At 53.9% G+C, this 17,405-nt stretch overlaps 1 long non-coding RNA gene and 3 other non-coding genes across 4 annotated transcripts; all 4 read left to right on the top strand.

Moving 5' to 3' along the window:
- Nucleotides 1-192: 192 nt before the first annotated feature.
- Nucleotides 193-383, top strand: LOC131418007 (U2 spliceosomal RNA). Its single transcript, XR_009222804.1, has one exon. It is a non-coding gene; the product is annotated as a U2 spliceosomal RNA (small nuclear RNA).
- Nucleotides 384-5,052: 4,669 nt separating this feature from the next.
- LOC131417551 (uncharacterized) lies at nt 5,053-16,492 on the top strand. The gene is made up of 3 exons (XR_009222720.1): nt 5,053-5,824; nt 10,502-10,662; nt 16,432-16,492. It is a non-coding gene; the product is annotated as an uncharacterized LOC131417551 (long non-coding RNA).
- LOC131418003 (U2 spliceosomal RNA) lies at nt 7,909-8,099 on the top strand. Its single transcript, XR_009222800.1, has one exon. It is a non-coding gene; the product is annotated as a U2 spliceosomal RNA (small nuclear RNA).
- LOC131418011 (U2 spliceosomal RNA) lies at nt 14,605-14,795 on the top strand. Its single transcript, XR_009222808.1, has one exon. It is a non-coding gene; the product is annotated as a U2 spliceosomal RNA (small nuclear RNA).
- Nucleotides 16,493-17,405: the final 913 nt, after the last annotated feature.

A 17,405-nucleotide genomic window follows, 5' to 3' on the forward strand; every position in this document is an offset into this window, starting at 1 on the left:
AACAACAGGTATATAAGTTTTCTTTAAAAAGATGGGGAATAAAAGGTCTGCACCAGAGCCGACTGTCTGGCGATTGCCATCGTCCAGTCAAAGGAGCAAAGGAAGTGAGACCCGGACTGAGCGGGACGCGGCTCACCGTGAGCTGAATATGGGTGACAGGCGGCCGGCGACAGCGAGGCCAGGGTGACAGGCATCGCTTCTCGGCCTTTTGGCTAAGATCAAGTGTAGTATCTGTTCTTATCAGTTTAATATCTGATACGTCCTCTATCCGAGGACAATATATTAAATGGATTTTTGGAGCAGGGAGATGGAATAGGAGCTTGCTCCGTCCACTCCACGCATCGACCTGGTATTGCAGTACTTCCAGGAACGGTGCACCCCCCTCGGGGGAATACATGAGGTTCAAATGGTAGATCTGAAGTGGTTTTACTGCTGATTTTTGCTGGTCTGTTTCTGTCGTGTTCTCTACTTCTCACGATTCTGCCGAAACGTCTTTAATGGCTATGCTTTTGTGCTGGTGAGACGAAGAATTGCGTGTGAGAACTGATGTCGAGCTACTGTACAGCTGCTACTGAGGTATACCTTGTTTCGTTTCGCTTGAGACAGTAGTCCTGACAGCGTTTACGGTTATGAACAGGAAACAGGCATCGTGTCACGGCTCTCCGTCAGAACTTGATTCTTCTTCACTCCTCGGAACTGACGCTGAGAGGACCGCTTTCATTACACTATTTTCTCCAGTCGCCACAAAAATTAAGGCTTGCATCTCTCTACGCCTTAGCTCCTCACCTTTTCTGATCTTTTCTTTTACTTCTCCCCGACTTCTGAAATACTGCCCCTTTCCCCCAAATTTCGGCGCTTGCTGAATCCTGGCTCTCTCCGGAGAACATGGTTTCCCTACAGCCTTTACAGGGGGAACCAAGGAGAGGTCAGTACCATTGAAGGAAGTCTTATCACTTATAGTTGCCAACACAAGGGGGCGCGCCACGCCACGTAGAGCCACATAGGGAAGCATCCCGGAGGCAGCAGAGGAGAAAGCATGGCCTTTACTGTCCTTTGGAGGAGGAGGGCAGGGGAGGAATGGGCGGGGCAGGGGAGGAATGGGCGGGGCAGGGGAGGAATGGGCGGGGCAGGGGAGGCAAGTCTGAACGAGTTTAGGACTAGATAGCTGGAATATAGTTCAGGGGGCTCTGGGCTATAGGGGTGGTCTCCAGTTGTCAGGGACCTGGCCCTGGGGTGATAGAGGGCAGGGGAAATACGGGCTAGACAAGTGAGAGTAAATAAAGGCCGGGGTTGCGGACACGGGCTTTGCATTGGTTGGTTTGCACATGAAAGGCGGGCTCCCAGGCAAGGATGTTGCCATCTCTAGGAATTAGCTAGCCCTGGAGGGGCAGTCTCTTCCAGGCTGGCAGGCCCTCAAGATGTCAAAGCATCATAAAATATAGAAAATTTAAAACCATGATGAATACAGTTGATAATAATTGTATTTGACCTTTCTAATCCAGGGGTAGAGGGCGGAAAGGCACAGAGGATACGGGTAGAAGCTTTCGACTGGAGAAGAGAGTGGGAGATGCATGTCCACCACCAAGGCATCCCCCAACGTGGTCAGATTCCTGAATGAAGGGTATCAATATAGGGTGCATCCACTCAGGGAATATTTATTGAGTGATGGCCGTGTGCTGAGACGTGGTGACAGGGGCATAGGCATGACAAAGACAGGCCCCTGCTCTGAGAAAGTTTATAGTCTCTGAGGGAGAGAACAGAGCTGTCAATCATTATGGATCCACGATAATTTCCTAATCTGAAATTCCTGAAAACCATTTCTTTTCATGAGTTGCCCACACTCGTTTGTCAGCAAAAGATACCCTCGACTGACGCAAGGCATTAGTTTCTATTTATCCTGCCCAATGATATAAAGAGATCCCAGAAATTGACAAGAAACAGCTGAACACCCAAGAGAAAACGGGCAAAAGACAGATACGTAATAGATAACTGTATAAGTTTTGGAGTTGGGGAAGGCCTTCTGTGACTCAAAATCCAGAAGCCCAAGTTTTAGAAAAGATTGATATACTTGAGTTACACAAGATCTAAATTCTCTGCAGAACACAAAACATCATATGCGAAGCAAAAGACGAATGAAAAACTGAGAAAAACATTGCAAATATACCACAGAAAAGCATAATCACCAATGATATGACGAGCTCCTAGAAATTGACAAGAAACAGCCAAACACCCAATGGGAAACGAGCAAGGGATGAAGAGTTCACAGGGGAAAAGAAACACAAAGGTATACGCTGACGTCTTCCCCCCAAGGCGACCTTACCTCTCTGCGCCTCTCTCTGTCCTCTCCGGTCTCTGGACCAAGGGGCCTAGGCCCCCCGAGGCTCCCACAGACTCTCGAGTCGATCCACTCCCTCTGGGGCATCCCACGGAGGGGGCCAGATTTGTAACAGCTAGGTCTTAAGGTAGCATGAGGGAAGCCATCTTAGGGAAAGGAAGCAATATTGTAACTGTGATCCTGACTCACTAGTCTCTGAGAATACATTCTAGCCTGCACGTAGCCTCGATGATTAAGCACCTCTCGCTTTTGCAAAATACGTGATCTGCTAGTTCTATGGCTTTTGCTTACGTATATCTCCCAGCTGTGATAAGACAATGACTTTGTTCTCTGAGTCCCCCGGGAACACGACGACCTCCAGAAGGAAAAACTCTGTGTTGGTACCCATCACAGATGACAGAAGAAAGAGAGAATGTGGCACCTTGAAGTTCGTCACACCAGATTGGTCAATATCCCTAAACCCCCTCCTTCCCTGCCCATTTCCCCTATATAACCGCCTCAAGACTCTGTATGATTTTAAGATGGTTCTTTAGGACACTAGTCCACCATCTTCCGATTATGCCAGCGAATCGTATGAACTTTCCTTTCTCAACCACCGACTCGTTTGCAATTGATCGGCACTGGATTGCAGCGCGCAGAATGAGCCCCTTTGGCTCGGTTGCAGATGAGCTGGGGGGCCTGGCACACCAGATGGCTCCATGAGACACACACACTCCTGTGCCCCCCAGTCAGAGAGGGAAGTAAACGCTCCAGTGAAACAGGGCAGCACGGTGTTCAGGGGCTCCTGCTGTCCAGGGCGGGCTGGGATGTCCCCTCCAAAGCAGAGGCAAGTTGCTTCCCCTTTGTGCCCCCGACCACTGCGAAGGAAGCCCAGGGCCCCGTGAGCCTCTTCAGGTTCTGGAAGCAACGCATTCCACACCTGGAAGTACTGCTTGGGCTCATACACCAGGTGTTTGAGCAAAAGACCTTCAGTTTGGAGTTGAGCCCAGAGCACAGAAGGGCTGTGAAGCCCTGCAAGTGCAGTGGGGCAGCCCTGCTGCTTGGGCCACAGGACCCAGCGGCCCCTATCATGTTGGGGACAGGGTGCATGTCAGCCAGGGAAGAGATGCTGTGTGGAGTTTATGGCCAGCCACAGTGGAGGATCACAACTGGGGCCCTCGGGGTTCCAGAACCAGGCCACACCACCTACCGAAGAGACTTCTCCACCTTCTGAAAAGCGAGCCAGGGCTCGCTAGGAGAGACGGGCCTTGGTAGAGATGGACGTTGACCGCGGGACAGTCAGAGACCACGGGCCCCGGACTGTCCATCAGGCCTCCAGGTTGTGACGTCGGGGGTGGGCGGGGCCAGCAGCTGCGGCAGGCCTTCCTAAGGTGCACGTGGCAGATCAGGATAGAGCCTGAGCAGGAGGAGAGGCCTGAGAAAGAGGCACTGGACAACCGACAGACGGAATGACCCTGCCAGCCTTTGTCGCTGGTCACCCCAGGCCTGGCACGATGGGCATGTGAACGGTGGGGCCACGATGGTGGCCACGGAGGCCACACGGGGGCCCCACACTCCTTCCTGGGGACCTCAATCCCGAGCACGAGCACGAGCACGAGCGCGGTGGGGGTGGGGGTGGGAGGGCCCGGCCGTTTTCTCCCTGGCGTCCGGATGCGGGGCTCCTCCGGGGGCCTTCTGTGTTTCTGAACCTCCCTTGACCGGCCTAGCCTTGGTCAGACTGCAGGGGTTCTGAGGCTCTCCCTGCCCACCCCTGCTTCCCCCCTTCTCTATCTTTCAAAGCATTAAGCCCCCCACCCCAGTCAACCGTTTATACTCCTCACTCTGTCTCAGTGACTTCTTCCCAGAGGACCCAACCCTTCCTCACCCTGTGACTCCGACTCCAAAAGTCAACTTTTTCTTTGTTTTTTGTTTTTGAGGAAGATTGGCCCTGTGGTAACATCTGTTGCCAATCTCCCTCTTTTTTGCTTCTTTTTTCTCCCCAAAGCCGCAGTACGTAGTTGTGTATCCTAGTTGTCGAGTTGTGGCTCTTCTATGTGGGACACCGCCTCAGCATGGCTTGATGAGCGGTGAGTAGGTCCGCGCCCAGGAAGGATCCGAATCCGAGAAGCCCGGGCTGCCAAAGCGGAAAGCATGCACTTAACTGCTACACCACCAGGCCGGGCCCCCGAAGTCAACTTTTGACCAAAATCGAACCACCCAATAAAATATGGGCAAAGATCACACAGCTCACAGGAAAGGTAATAAACGTGGTTTTTCACGTACGAAAAGATGTACCACCTAACTATAAAGAGAGAAATGCATACTAAAATGGCACTGAGATATAATTTATAACCTGTGAGTTTGGCAAAACCCCAAGAGCCTGATAATGTTACCGGATACATACCTAGGTTCTTTACCCGCCACACAAGAGGGGCCAGATAAAACTGGAACACCGGGCTTACGGCAAGGAAAGAGTTTTTATTTCGGGTGACGTCAGCCGGGAGACGAGAGCTCTCAGATTTTTCCCATCTCCCCGAAAGATGGGAGGCAACGGGGTTTTAAAGGTTGTGACTGCTTGTAGGGAGGGGGAGCCTGTGGCCTTGCTGGTCTGCGCTTTCCCATCAGCCTGCGTTTGGCCTTGTGAGGCTGCTGGCAGGGAGGAGGACGCCGAGATAAGGGAATCACAGGTGGGTGTCCTTCAACTGTCTCCGCGGTGGATGGTGGATTCTGGTGCCGGGGAGTCAAGGAGTTGGGGTCTGAGAAGCTCTAGCTTCTTGATATTTTCTGGATATCAGTTTTCCTGTAACAAACCTCAAGAACTGGTAATTAGCCCAAACTTCAGTGTGAGCCCAGCTTGAGGCCACCTGGGCTTTTAACAATGTGTAACTTCTATCTGCCTTGTGAAGTTGAGGGATACGAAGGTCTGAAAAACTGGTATTTACAGATGAATGTAACTTAGAGAAGCAGGGAAAGAGGATGGGTGCTTTTGGTTTGAACCTCAGATATGCTGGGTTTAATGTAGGGCAACTGATATCAGGGCCGGCATCAATAACATACTGGGTTGGCCAGGCTGCAGAAACAGGAACCGCTTGAGAACTCTCGGGGTGCTCCCAGAGTCCCTATCCCTGAGCTGTGGCTCCCGAGTCCTCTGGGGCGGCGGTACCAGGGACCGTGAGGGTGCAATACCTTAGCGAAGGCACGAGGCGCCTGGACGAGGCCTGGTGCCGACCGAAGCTTTGCGGGCACAACTGTCTGTGCGAGTTGATCTGAGCAGGCCTGGTGGGGAGGGGGACTGACTGGAGTGAACCAGACTCACGGGAGGCCCATGCGCACGCTAGAAGGCGAACTGAGACCAACGGGAGACGCTCCTTTGCAGGGAACGTAATTGTCTGAGGGTCCAGATACCTGGGAAACCACAAAGTGACCACCGAAGAGCATGGAGCCAAGCAGAGAGGTCTTGGATTGCAGAGGCCCAAAGAGCCACCATCATAAGCACATGCCTGGCGCTGGGTAAGCAAGGTTGACAGATTATCTCATTTAATCCCGATCCATTCACTCATCCATTCCACAAATATTTAGGTGCTGGGTGCTGGTCTGAGTACGGGCGACAGAGCAGTGGAAAAAGCAGTCCGAGTGGGATCTTCTGGTGGCTGGGGGGAGGCAGGGTTACAGACACGGCACATGTATACCATGTCCGGAGGGGGTCGAGAGGTCTGAACCTCCAGCTATAAAATGGGTAAGTTGTGGGGATTTAATGTAATGGCACGGCGACCATAGTCAATCCTATTGTGTTGCATATTAGAAAGTTGCTAAGAGAGTACACTTAAACGTTCTCTTCACGAGGAATCAAAATTTGTAGCTTTGCATGGTGACAGATGGTAACTAGACTCACGGCGGAGATCATTTCGCAGTGGATACTGACATGGAATTGTTATGTTGTACACCTGAAACTAATACGATGTTATATGTCAATGATACCCCCATTAAAAACACCCACAACACCCGCATTTCGATTGCCCAGATAATCTCCTTCTACTCAATTCGATTCACTAAACGTCCTCCATTGGCAAGAAACAAACAAACAAACAAACAGACAGACAGACACGTCAGGGGCTGGCACGCGCTACCGGGCAACTCAAAACCAGGTTGAGGCCCGAGGGGCGCCCCGGGGCCGGGGTCAGGAGGGCGGTTGCTCAAAACAGTCCCCAGGTTGGGTTTTACTGGGACCTGGTTCCAGCGAGGAGATGGAGGTTCAGAGAAGCGACCGGCAGAGACGCTGCTTCTGCCTCGTGGCTGGCATCTCCACCCTCAGAGCTGATCTGTCGGGAAGGTGACTGACTTCCTCAGGCTCCCGCTAACCCTGGCGCGGCGCTGAGAACCAGTGAGAGAGAGATCACGCCTGCCCACGGGAGAGGGGGAAAGCCCCGGCCCGCAGAGTCACAGAGCCTAGAGCCGGGGCACCGTCGGGCAGGGACGTGACGGCGGATGTCACCCGCCCTTAGCAAAACCACCCTGTTGCGGGCCTCGCGCCAGCCGACCCATGTGTGTCCGACCAGCAACCCTTCTCCGCTCCACGGTCGGCTCCCTGCTCTTATGGCTTCCCTCTTGTAGACCCCATCCGTTAGCGGGGCCTGGGCTCCAGGCGCGAGCGGTGTCCTGGGACCGGGTGAGGCCCGCAGGTCGGCTGCCTGCTAGCTGTGTGACACCGGACAGGTTTTCTCAACCTCTCTGGCCTCGGTGGCCACATCTGCGAAAAGAGCTGATAACAGCTTCAACCCGCTCTAGGGTCTCGAGGATGCAAACGGGTTAAAACATACCAGAGGATGCAGCGCAGTGCCCGACGCGCGGCCCCGGTGTGGCCGCGGTGCCTTCCCCGCAGGGCTGACAGAACTGATGAGTCAGTGGGTCTGGGGCCGACCGCCCCAGCCTCACAGACCCTACAGCTCACTACAGGCTTTGCGGAGAACCGAGGGAAGAAACAGACGCCCGCCCGGCGAAGCTGGGGGTCTCAGTCACGGAGGCTGGGGAGGAAGACGGGGCGGAGACCGGCGCACAGTCACGGCGGCCCTTGCCTCCGCGGTAGTTCGCTCCCCGCCCAAGGTCGGGGTCCTGCCTAGAGGCCCCGGGCCGACGCGCCTCTCCCGGATGCACCGCGATGACCCCGCGGCCTTTCTTCCGGAGCGCGCGGACCGCTCTGGTCCCACAGCTCCCTTCCACAGACGCCCTCCCGCCGCCCAGCCCCAGTGCCCCTGCTGCCGTCCGGGAGCCGGGACGTGGGCGGCGGGCTGCGGCGGAGCTCCGAGCGCCGAGGCGCGGAGGCCGGGAGGCCCGGGGCGAAGCGCGACCGCGGTGGCCACGCCCCCGGGCGGCGAAGGGCGGGGCATGCAAAGAGCGCCTCGTCCTCCCGGGAAGGACGGCAGGGAGCCGAGGGGGAGGTGAAAATGGACGGAATGTGGAGGATAAGTGCGGCGGCACCGCGTCTGGAGTCAACCACAGGCTAGGGAGCCAAGGCTGCGGACTGAGCGGGACGCGGCTCACCGTGAGCTGAATATGGGTGACAGGCGGCCGGCGACGGCGAGGCCAGGGTGACAGGCATCGCTTCTCGGCCTTTTGGCTAAGATCAAGTGTAGTATCTGTTCTTATCAGTTTAATATCTGATACGTCCTCTATCCGAGGACAATATATTAAATGGATTTTTGGAGCAGGGAGATGGAATAGGAGCTTGCTCCGTCCACTCCACGCATCGACCTGGTATTGCAGTACCTCCAGGAACGGTGCACCCCCTCGGGGGCAAAAAGCGGTAACACAAATGACAGACTGACTGGTTTGAGATGTTTATCTTCTTTGCAGCTTCCACTTTTTTCCCGCTTGTTCTAGTCGTAGTTGCTCGCTTTCTGTAGAGGACCACACGGAACGTTGTTTCTGTGGGCGAGTCCTTTTCCCACTTAGTTTCGCCTTTTTGTAACGGAGATCTTTTCTCTTTCTTAAGTTCTCGCTCAGGTTATCGGAAGGAGGGAAGCTTTAAGAATACCGGCTGCTGTATATTGCGGGTGGGGTTGGCAACAGGACCTCATCTGTAGGTTAAGTTTATTTTTATTTTTTATTTTATTTTTTTTGTGAGATCAACCCTGAGCTAACATCCACTGCCAATCCTCCTCCTTTTTTTCCCCAAAGCCCCAGTAGATAGGTGTATGTCACAGTTGCACTATCCTTCTAGTTGCTGTATGTGGGTCGTGGCCTCAGCATGGCCAGAGAAGCGGTGCGTCGGGGCGCGCCCGGGATCCGGGCCTGGGCCGCCAGTAGCGGAGCGCGTGCACTTAACCGCTAAGCCGCGGGGCCGGCCCTGTAGGCTAAGTTTAAAGCTAAATTTCTTTCTACTCTTCAAATGCTGAGAGAGAGAGAGAGAGCTTGTGTCTGGCTCCCTTGGTAGTGACGTCTGCGTACCAGGCTCCATCTTTCCCCTACCCTGTCCTGAAATCGCTGATCTAAGCACCTGACACACCCGGGCTGCCATCCCACACAGCCATGCACAGGAGGGAGAGCGTTTTGCGCTTTGTCCCACGCAGCCGCAAGGCTGGAAGCCCCGTAGGCAGGCTCTCGAGTCCCTGAGGGGAGCATCTAAGACATCCCTTCCACACGGGGCTGTACCTGTTCGCCGTCAGGTGTCCGCTGACCTGTGTGCAGCCACCAGGACCAGTCCCATCATTCTCTATCCCAGGAGATGAAAGCCCAGGTCTCCCCGTTCATCTCGCACGCCCTTTTCTCTTATCTGCGCGCCCCCCCACCCCCGCATGTAGTATCTGTTCTTATCGGTTTAATATCTGATATGTCCCCCCCTCCCCCGAACGCGCGCGCGCGCGCACACACACACAATCTCCTGAAAACTCTCTCAGTCGTCTGTCAAATCTCCCATATATCTTTGGCCTCTTCTCTTGAGTGTTTTCTTCATATGCCTGCTTTCCCTCGCCCTCCGCCCCTGAGGTTGGCCCAGGCCGACAGCTTGGTGACAGTTTCTGATAGAAACACATAAAGCGACGCGCTTGTGGATAGGTGAGCACCACCTCCAGTTTAGGTGATTTGAATCCAGTTCCTTCCGGCAGCCCTAAAATCGCTCTGCCAGATCCCTACCGCCCAGAACAGATTACAGGCAGATGAGGTCATATCTACAAAGGTCTTCCCTGAGGGGGAAGGAAAATTCGTTCTTCTAGACCTATGGCAGTCTTGATCCACTTTGGCAGCACGTCGGGATCTCCTGGGGGCTCGTTTAAATCATGCTGATGTCCCAGCACCACCGCAAGGCAATGGGATTCGAATCTCTGGGGTGGTGCCCGAAGGCCGGTGGACTTCAAAGCTCGCTCTGTGTTTCGGGTGTCGGGTGCACAGTGTGCCTCCAGAAGCACTCCTTAGAGCGTCCGGGGAAGACGCTGCTGCTGGTCAATTTATTCTGAAACAACGAATTCTCCGTGACAGTGAAAGTGTTCGATGCGCTCCTGCAAATCCAGTCATGAATCGGTTTATGACAATGCCAGACTGGCTTCGTGTTCAACACACCGAAGGCCCTGGGCAAACAGCGTAGGAATGAGGACATGACGAATTCCCTGGTTCTGTCTCGGCGCAACCTAGCGGGGAGGCCTTTGGACTGGTCTCGGAATACGCTGAGAGCAAGTCCTGTAGCTTCTGTGTTGTGCTGCACCCTGCGGAACCAGATGGAGCCCTCCCCACCCCACCCCCCATCCCAAATTTGTTTTGGAGGCTGAGACCGATGTCACCACGTGCGGAGGGTACCAAAGGGTTTATAACTCACACGATGAGGCTTTCGGGGGAGAGCAGGGTGGCTCCCAGGCGCATTCGAAAACCAAGGGAAGGAGACTGGGTTTGTGTTTTGTGTTTTTTCTTTGTTAATTTTTTTTTTTTTTGTGAGGAAGATTGGCCCTGAGCTAACATCTATTGCCAGTCTTCCTCTTTTTTGCTTGAGGAAGATTGGCTCCAAGCTAACACTGTAAGTGAGCATAAGTGAGGCCATCTTGTTACACTAAATGGCTCCAGCCCCTCCTCTGTGTGACTACTCGCTGCTCTGCCCGTACTCCAAAAAATTCACATGCTCTCTTGATTTGTGGCCTCCGCTTACGTATGTACTCCCCAGTAGCTTGATAAATTAAAAACTTTGTTCTATGCGTTTCTCTCCAGGAACAGGCTAACCACAGGAGGGAAACACACCTACAAGGTATCCATCACAGCTGACAGAAGAATGGAACAATGCGATGCCTGGCGCCCATCTGTTATGAGAGGTTCGGGGATTCGATCGGAGACGTAAAAGAAACTTCCCACTCCAAACAAATGGACCGAAGGTATATTTTATTATATAGAGGAGAATAAGGGCGATAGTCCGCAAACAGATCCGAATAGACCAAATGATAAGAGGGAAAAACACCAGCTCGATCGGAAACGGAAACACCAGATCGGCTGAGATAGCGGCAGATTCGAATAGGTCATATAGTAAGAGGGAAAAACATCAGATCGATCGGAAAGGGAAACACCAGATCGACTGAAGGGAAATGACACAAATCAACCGGAAAGAGAAACACCAGGTTGACCGAAAAGAGAACACATCAGATCGGTTACTCACAACATCCATGCCCCACTGCCGGGAGAGTCCCGTCAGTTGACACGGCTGGGCAGGAATCACACGTCCTGGGCAAGGCGTCCCTTCCACAGGTGAGACTCTCATCAGGCCTCGGTTTCCAGCAGTTCATATAAGCAGTTACAGAGTTTACAGAGCAAGCATTCAATGTTCCCATGCGCAAATGGTTATCAGTGGCGTACGTGCACTGAGCCTCCTGGCTAGCGTCCCAGCCCAGCAGTTGTGTACCTGCCTTGTTTTCCCTGGTTATCATCCCAGCCCGGCACAGATGGCCAGTCTGCCCCAGGCCATGACGCCCAAAGGACCTTGAAATTCTTACAAATTGCAACTATCTCCGTGGGAGAAAGGCCAGTTCCCACCACACAGACAGCAGCTTTCTATTTCTTTGTGTGCTGCTGGCTGTAGGTTAATGGAACGGCCCAACGTGGCTGCACTCGTGTCAAGACACCATCACGCCTGAAGACCAACACCGCTGGACCCCCTCCTCACTGCCCGTTTTCCCTATATAACTGCCTCAAGATTCTGTAACCTTTGAAGATGGGTCTTTGAGACATTAGTCACCTGTCTTCCAATGTGCCGGCTAATCTAATTAAACTTCGTTTCTCGATCTCTAACTCATTGTGATTAATTGGCTCAAATCGGGGCGAGCAGAGCGATCCCGTTGCTCGGTATCAACATCTGTGCCCATCGTCCTCCGTTTTGTACGTGGGACACCGAGAAAGCATGGCTTGGTTAATGGTGCGCCAGTCCGTGCCCGGGATTCGAACCTACGAGCCGGGCCGCCAAAGCAGAGCTTGCAAACTTAACCGCTACGCCACCGGGCCGGCCCTGGGTTGATGTTTTTATGGTGGTGAGCGGAGGGCCTGGGGTAAGGCTTTCATATCTGCTTGCCCAGCCACAGGGCAGGAGAGGAAGAGGAAGTGGAGCAGTGAGGCTCGAAAGCTGACAGCCATCACACATCAAAATGAAGTCAGACTATTATACGCTGCTTTCTCCTCTATGAAACGGGGGCGGAAAGCCACCTTCCATGGGCAGCGTACAGATGAAAGGGGACCTTCCGTGACCCTGCCCTACACGGCGGGCAGTCAACAAACATCCACGGGATTCGAGTCTGATGGCCAACCGGCAGCCTCTTGGCTTCTGCAGACAATGGTTCACCAACTGAACTGCCTCGATCTGATCTAAGGAGGGCTCCAGCTGGGGCCAGGCTGGGGCAAGGCAGGGGTGCCGGCTCCCTTGAGAAGCTGAACCAGCTGGCCGAGTCTGGGATGTGAATGAGTCTGTGCGGGGACCGGCCCGGGGGTGGGGATTGATCACGGTAGGAAAGAGCCCACGAGAAGCAAGCGTCCCCGGGGGCAGTTCCGAGGCCCAGATCATAACGTGAAGGTGGCTTGGGCTGGTCAGCGGACTGCAAACCGGTCCCCTCATTTGCCCACGCTCTTGCCTCAGGCTCCAATGCCCAGGTTCCCCCCTCATGTCAACATGCCCCCTCGGCCCCCCCATCGAAATTCTGACTTGTCCTGTAAGCCCTCCCGGATGTCGGGAAGGCCTTCCTGATTCAGCTGGCTTCCTGATCCGCCCCACTTTCTCATTCATCGGGTGTGTGTCGCATGCTCCCGCCGGTAGGGTCACAGAGCCAAATGGGAGAAGCCTTGGGCCTCAAGGGGGTCACGGCTAGGTGGGAGCCACAACCATTTGTTCATCTCCCGAGGTCCGCTCGTCCTCATCAAACTCGTGTTCTGGCCATTTGGGCAGGTGTCGTGGTCCCGGTCCTGGGCTGGACGCTCCCCAGAGTCAGGAGCAGTGTCTGGCCCATCTCTACTCCCAGGAGCAAGCGCAGGCCCTGGCAGGTCAAGTCACAGGTGATTGTTGACCATTCGTTAAGTTGGAACTGGTGGTGATGGCAGGAGGCCCAGAGTCCTGTGGGGTCAGACCCCGGACCCGAGCTCAGACACTCGCAGCTGTGTCTTCCAGGGCAAATCCATTTCCCCAGGGTAAAGACAGGAGCTTTATCAGTCGGCCTCCCGTTCGGTGCGAGGGTCCGTCCACTCGGTAGTGCCTGTCACCTCCGGAACCGGCATCCCTTCTCCTGAGGGAAGGATCATCCATAGACATGCCCCCCCCCCCCCCACTTGACCGTGAACGCCTAGGGGACAGGAATCGGATCACAGCCGCCTCTCAGTGTCGGGCTCTGTCTGATGGGGGCACAGCCGTCATCCGCATGGAAGGGACGGGTCAGTCCGTGGGTGGACTCACAGAATCAGAGGTGGTTAGGTCAGCGTGTTCTGGTACTTTTTAAAGAAATATGCAGGAATATCACAAAAATGTGCGTGTGACACAGTTTAGAATTAAAGGTGGCACCTCAGATGTGTGCAGGAGAAATTGACTCATTTACACTGTACTCCAGAGGAAATACCAAATGGCTCAAAGACTTAGATGTTGAGAAAGAGGAAGAAAAAGACCTACAGGAAGATTTAGGAAATTATTTTATGACGTCTCGGTGAAGTTCTTTCTAACTTTGACTCAAAATCTGAAAGCGATTTTTAACAAATTGATAAATATGATGATATAAAAATAACTTTGGATGGAACCTTAAGCAAATGGAATCATCATCTTAAGCAAAGCCAAAAGACAGATATCGAACAAGAGAAAATATTCACCGCTTCTTACATTACGTACAAAGGGCCAGCCCCCTTAATACGCAAATTGCAGACCCAAGCCCTTATGATGGAGCCCAACGGACAGCCCAGCAAGAGAAGGGCGAAGTCCCCGAACAGGGAGTCCACAGAGAGAAAACAAGCGTGGCTCTCCGGCACGGCACGGGAGAGGACGCTCAGCCTCACCGGTGATTGGGGAACTGCCAATCAAAACTACGCCGAGGCACCATTTCACCTATAAGATCGACCCCTTCCGCTGCCCCCCACCCATGCCAGTGAAAGTAATCCAGGACATCCCTTTCTCAGGACGAAACCACCCGGGGACCCGGACTAGTATTGGGCGGATGACGGCCCGAAGAACCCGGACGCGAGCAGAGAGGTCCTGAGGAGGGAGGGGCGGGGCCGGGGGTGGCTGAAGAGCGGTCATCGTCGCGGCGTGTCGGGCACTGGCTGAGCGAGTCGCGGGCACGATCTCATTCATTGAACGGTTGCTGGGTGTGCAGTTCGTGCGGGGGAAAGAGCAGTGGACGGAAGCAAGTTCCTGCTTTCGGGGGCTCCCGGAAGGCCCGGGAGCTGCCACCGTGCCAGCTCCTCCTTCCCGGTCCCCGGCAGCCGCCCCTCCTCCCCGGTCTCTGCGCCCCTCGTACCGGCCAGGAGGCGGCCCCCAGTTGGGCGAGGGCTCCCCGCGCGCAGAGGCGGCCCGGAGGGTGGAGTCGGCCCGCGGGAGCCGCGTCTCCTCTGGGGACACAAGGCGGGGCATGCAGATCAGAAGTGACTGTTTAGCGCGCGAACGACGGAACCACCAGGGATTTAGAATTTCTCCTTAAAAATGTAGAGAATGAAAAATCCACACCAGAGCCGACTGTCCGGCGACTCCCACCGTACTGTCAAAGCAGCCAAAGAAGCGAGGCCGGGACTGAGCGGGACGCGGCTCACCGTGAGCTGAATATGGGTGACAGGCGGCCGGCGACGGCGAGGCTAGAGTGGCAAGTATCGCTTCTCGGCCTTTTGGCTAAGATCAAGTGTAGTATCTGTTCTTATCAGTTTAATATCTGCTACGTCCTCTATCCGAGGACAATATATTAAATGGGTTTTTGGAGCAGGGAGATGGAATAGGAGCTTGCTCCGTCCACTCCACGCATCGGCCTGGTATTGCAGTACCTCCAGGAACGGTGCACTCCTCCCGTAACAACGGTCGCAAAAAGCAGACTATGGTGTTTCGTTCTTCGTTTTCCTTTCACTCTCCATGTTAGCGTGCTGGCTTCTGTTTCTCGTCTTCTCGTGCTTTCCTGCAAGCTGCTTATCGTTCTCAGCTTTTCCAGCGTGTTTTCTTCTCTTCTGACGAGGCTTCGCGTGCCTCTACGGCTCGCGGCTGCTCTCCCTGGCTCCGTCCTGGATTGTCCCTTTAGGTTGGGCCTCGCCTGGCGTTGACCTTGGTCTTCGTTAATCGCTTGACGGGCAAGGGTCTCCATTAGCACCTTACGCTGGGTGCTGGTGACTGCCGAGAGGTTTTCACTGCGTGAGCTCCTGTAATCGCATCAGCCCCAGATCCAGAAAGCGCTATCATCCGGTTTCACCGAGGCGGCGTCACCGGGTAACACACTGAAGTCAGTGGCAGGGCCGAGGCTGTAGCTGGCGCCCAGGCTCCACGCCCTTACAGTACCATTCAAGCCCCGCCCCTCACGAGCTGTGTACCCCTTTAATGGTCGCCGCTGCAGTCCTGCTCTCTGGGGTAACCCTATGCCCGTCTGTCACGAGAAGCCTGGGCCTCCCAGCTCTTCCCCTTTCCCAGTCTCTTACCCCATAAGGCTCTCGGCATCCTCTCCGACCTCTTCTCCAACCCCCTCCGATTCCTGAAACCTTGTTCTTCCGACCATGACCCCTATTCTCAGTCTCCCTTCACTTCTCGCTCTAACCTTCCCCTGAGGATGTGCATTCCTGGAGCCTACTCGCAGGGTGGCTCTTTCCTCTCTCCACCCCTCATTCCCCAGGGCCTTGCTTCACGTTGTCCCTTAGAGACCACCCTCCCTCTTCCCTAACTGCACCCCCCCCCCAGCTTTGAATCGCACACCACCGGACTATACCACCCACTACCTCTCCTTGTTCCTGTCTTCTGTCCAGCCGAGGGTCACTCCCTTGAAGATTTTAGCTCCTGGTTCCCTGTCTCTCTCCAACACACTCCTGCCATCATTCTCCGTGTTCTCCACAGCCACACAGATGATCCTGCCAAACCCCTGGCCTCTCACTTCGTTGACCTCAGCTCTACCTGGAGCCACTCATTCTCCCCGCCCACCTGAGATCTTCTCATTACCAATGGCTATAACTCTGTCCACCTCCAGCATCGCACTCTCCAATCACCTTCCCTCCCTCTGCTACCCTTTGGTACCTGCCACCTTTCGCTATCCCGTCTCCCTCATCCCCATCCCCCAATGTCGCTGCATCCCCGTTGACCTAGATGAATTTCCTTTCAGGTACCGTCAGCTCCCTTGCCTCGATCCTGCTCTGTCATGCTCGAGTTGCCAACCTCCACCTCTCTAATTGTGCTGGGCCGCACCTGTGCCGCTGAATGTAGCTGGCCCGAAAACATACAACCAGGCCGATCGGGCTCACCTTAACTCCCAGTGTGCCGGGGGAAAACAGACAACATTTGCTATCTGGGTTCCAACGGGCCCTTACGCGAGAAGGGCCCATTGTTTTCTAAGTCTCTTTGTGAATAACTTCTAGAAGTGAAAATAAAGGATAGTGGGAGACGACTTTATTACAAATTGACATAAGCATTGAAACATAGCAAACCCACATTTTCCCCTCATATTTTCCAGGTTTTGAAGGTCTACATACCGGAATCCGGCAACACCCTCCAAGTGCCGCGTACTTACTGCTCACTGACGGTCAGGCCCAGCCTGTGAAATACTGCTTCCTGATTTCAAATGCATCTCTAATAGGTTCTGGCTCACCCCTCCTGCTGCTGCTTCTTGCGCTTGCATCGTCAAAACACAACAGTTGGAGAAGTTTTTTTATAACCCTTGATAGCCCGTAGTTTTCTTGAATTGCAAATTCTGGGGTTTGAGCAACTTCATCTAGGATACTGCCATTTGAAGACATGCAGTCTGAGATTTCACTTATATATAATCCTTTTCCCCACCCTCATTAGAGTCCAGTCCTTTGCTTTCATCTTCTGATTCGTCTAATAGTCTAATAACTCGTCTGACAGAAACGTGCTCCTCTGTTAATTTTCTTTCCTTTGCCGTTATGGCCGGGGTGGGGGGCGGGGGAGTAGGGGGGAGGATTTCCGAATTCTCCACTGTGTTCAACGAAAGCAAAAATCAGACTTCAGAGATGGTGTCTCCCGTCTGCTTGTTTACCTTCTTGAAAGATGATTTGATCGATACTTTTTTATAGCAACACAAGACGAAACCTGAAGGCTCGTGCCATAGTGACGCCTTATTTCACTGTCGCATCAGCCCTGTAAGGGACTCCTTCATTCCTCCACTTATTTCCTTATCCTTGTAGACTTTTTCATCATAGTTGGGGATCGATGAATAAGTGCAGAAAAAAAACATTCCTAGGATGATGAGACAGCAAATTTTTTCAAGATACGGGGAAAATAAGATCGCTAAGATCCCGTGATGCGTCTTAGATTTTTCGAGAGACAGAAGCTGGCCTGCCACCCACAGCGAGGCGTGGCGGTCTCGTGTTGAACGTACACGATTTCACCGAGGGTCACCATCAGACAGGGCCACTCTGTGACCGTGATGGATCAAGACAGAAACAAGACCGCTTCGAAGTCACGTCC

This window comes from Diceros bicornis, chromosome 18 (assembly GCF_020826845.1).
Source record: "Diceros bicornis minor isolate mBicDic1 chromosome 18, mDicBic1.mat.cur, whole genome shotgun sequence".
NCBI lineage: Eukaryota > Metazoa > Chordata > Mammalia > Perissodactyla > Rhinocerotidae > Diceros > Diceros bicornis.